Raw genomic sequence first — 3,538 nt, forward strand, 5'->3', positions numbered from 1 at the left:
CCCCCCACTCCCTTTCCCCTCCCTCTCGAGAATGAAGAGCAGTCCAGATTCCCTGACCTGGGGGAAGTCCAAGGTCCTCCCACTTCTGTCCAGGTCCAGGAGGGTGAGCATCCAAACAGGCTAGGCTCCCACACAGCCAGTTCATGCATTAGGATCGAAATCTAGTGCCATTGTCCTTGGCTTCTCATCAGCCCTCATTGTCCGCCAGGTTCAGAAAGTTCGGTTTCATCCCATGGTTATTCAGTCCCAGTCCCGCTGGCCTTAGTGAGCTCCCAATAGATCAGTTCCACTGTCACAGTGACTGGGTGCACCCCTCGAGGTCCTGACTACCTTGCTTATGTTCTCCCTTCTTCTGCTCCTCATTTGGGTCTTAAGAGCTCAATCCGGTGCTCCAGTTTGGGTCTCTGTCTCTATCTCTATCTATTGCCAGATGAAGGTTCTAAGGTGATATGCAAGATATTCATCAGTATGGCTATAGGATAGGGTCATTTCGGGTTCCCTCTCCTCAGTTGCCCAAGGTACTAGCTGGGGACATCTCCCTCGACACCTGCAAGCCCCTCTAGAGTCAAGTCTCTTGCCAACCCTAGGATGGCTCCCTTAATTAGGATAAGGGGCACACTCATCCATTGCTGGTGGGAATGCAAACTTGTGCAACCACTTTGGAAATCAGTGTGGTGATTTCTCAGGAAATTCGGGATCGACCTACCCCAAGATCCAGTAATACCATTCTTGGGAATATACCCAAGAGATGCCCTATCATATGACAAAAGCATTTGTTCAACTATGTTCATAGCAGCATTATTTGTAATAGCCAGAACCTGGAAACAACCTAGATGCCCTTCAATGGAAGAATGGATGAAGAAAGTGTGGAATATATACATATTAGAGTACTACTCAGCGGTTAAAAAAAAAAAAAAAAACAATGACATCGCGAATTTTGCATGCAAATGGATGGAAATAGAAAACACTATCCTGAGTGAGGTATCCCAGACCCAAAAAGAGGAACATGGGATGTACTCACTCATAATTGGTTTCTAGCCATAAATAAAGGACATTGAGCATATAATTTGTGATCCTAGAGAAGCTAATTAAGAAGGTGAACCCAAAGAAAAACATATAGTCATCCGCCTGGATATGGGAAGTAGACAAGATTGCCAGGCAAAAACTGGGAACTTGGGGGTGAGGTGGCACGGGGCTAAGGGGAAATGGGGTGAGAAACGTGAGAAGGGGAGGATGGGGGGAGCTTGGGGGAATGGGATGGTTGGGATAAAGGAAGGGTGGTTACGGGAGCAGAGAAATGACTAATAAAAATTTTATAACAAATTTTCATGTTGTGCAATTATAATCACCTTGTTTTCACGCTTCCTTTTGCTTCCTACAAAGCTTCCCATATGCCCTCTCATGAGTTCTTGAAATTTGCTTCTTTTCTCATTAGGTGTTGTTACATGTATTCCTAAGTAATTAATAAAACATCCCCAGTCTGTGTGATGTAATTTGTATGCATACGATCTCAGAAAGACCATTTAGTATCCAATTGGAAGGCTCTTTCCTGGGAAAGACTATTTCTCTAACTCTCAGTCTTACTTGTCTGTAGTTTTTTGTCTAGGACTGAGGCTTCATGAGGCTTTGACTCTAACATGACTATTGATGTCAACCTTTCCCAGGTCTTGTTTAGACAGCCATGTTGATGAGACCTCATGAGTGTTGCTTCTCTGATATTTCTAAAAGACCCAACCTTACAGAAAACTTCCTGTTCCTCGGATTCTTAGAATATTTCTTCTTCTCTGCAATGATCCCAGAGTCTTAGGTATAGGAGTCGTGCTGTGTATGTCTCAAATGAAACTGGGAAACACACAATATCTTCATTTTGATTTGTTTTGGTTTTCTGTAATGTTCTCCATCATTTGAAATGAAAACTTCTTCAATGAGGAATAAGAACTGTACTTTTCTGAGGATAGAAAAATAAATATTAAGAATGCAATTTGGAAATACTGTGATTTACTAATGTGGTTATAGTTTCCCTCTAAGATCCTGACTTCTCTAGCCTTGGGTAGTTGACTAGGTTTCTAATCCCAGGCATGATTGTTCTCTTGTTGAGTGGGTCTTAAGTTCAACTAGACAGCTCTTGGTAAACAAGGTATGTGTAGCACTATTGCACCCTTAGAGTTTCAACACTGTGGTAATCATTTTTGCAGTTCATAAACATCACAGTTGGATAAGACTGTTGTTTGCTTTCATGGCACCCTGTGATAATATGAAAGCTAGTCCCCAAGGGGGAAGCTCTCAGGTTACATCATTCTTCAAATGGAACACAGAATATGAACTGTGAGCATTCCTGTGCTGTTCTGCAGAGGATAAAGACAAGAAAGTCTTTGTGTAAATACTTACACTCCATGCCCTGTGGAGACAGAATCTGCAGATGTGGAGAGTTGGTTGTATATAAAATTATCATATGGTAATAGCTACAATGAGGAGATATAAATAGGTCTTGCTCCCAAAGATTTTATAATCTAAAAGGGCCTATGGCCTAAAAATCATAGGATATGACTATCTCAAACACTATTATTTCACCAAAGTGATATTTTCAAAGGAGTACTTAAATAAAACTTTGTAACATTTCATTTTTGGGTCATTTTATCTGAAGGTATTTTAGAGCAATCAATATGTATTTAATAATGTTGTGTATGGAATCCATGATAAAACACTTTCCAAGCATATGCAAGGCCATAGGTTCTAATCCCCTGTACTTCCAAAATATTTACTCAAATGATTTAACAAAATTCCTTCAGTTCTAAGAATGAAGAATAGAGGAATAGAGATACATTAGTCATTCTGGATTAAACAGAAAAAAACTTGTAAATTTAAAAGAAAATATATCATAACAAACAATTCATGCTTTTTTCCTCCCAAAATAATTAGACAGTGGGCACCACAGGTCCTACTTTCTTGTATTGAAAAGAAAGCACAATGTGATTCATTGTACAGCTTACTAAGGAAGCCGCTCACACTGAAAGACAAGAAGATAGTATCACACTGCCAAACTGGCACGGATGCTTCCTGTCTATAAAGTTTCAACCGAAGTTGTTTCATCTTCCTACTTGAGTTTTTTTTACTGACAATAAAATTATACTGCAACATATATAAGAACTGGGAGTTCTGGGCCTTTGTCTTCATCTTCCACAGCTCAGAAATAACTGGCCAGAGTCCTCCTGGACTAATCAGCTAAGAAGAAGCTTCTCCAAGGTATGCACCTGAAAATACAAAGCCCTTTAGCTTGACATTAAATTTTGCCTTGTTTTAGAGAGAGCATTTTAATGGACTGTTTATAGAATATTAATTTCCACCACTGCAAGAGAACATGCCTAAAAGAAATCAAAAGTCATGAAATCTATCACCTTTTGGAAATTTTCACAAATAACAGTAAAGTATTTACTTGATCACTTGGGACAATGAGTGCATCAAATTCCACAATTCTCTTTCTGTTCCTTGTACCTTGTGGTTCCTTAACATTTATAATGATAGGCTACTCTCAGATAGA

Source organism: Alexandromys fortis, unplaced genomic scaffold, assembly GCF_014885135.2.
Source record: "Alexandromys fortis isolate MF-2015 unplaced genomic scaffold, M_Fortis_MF-2015_v1.1 scaffold_0, whole genome shotgun sequence".
NCBI lineage: Eukaryota > Metazoa > Chordata > Mammalia > Rodentia > Cricetidae > Alexandromys > Alexandromys fortis.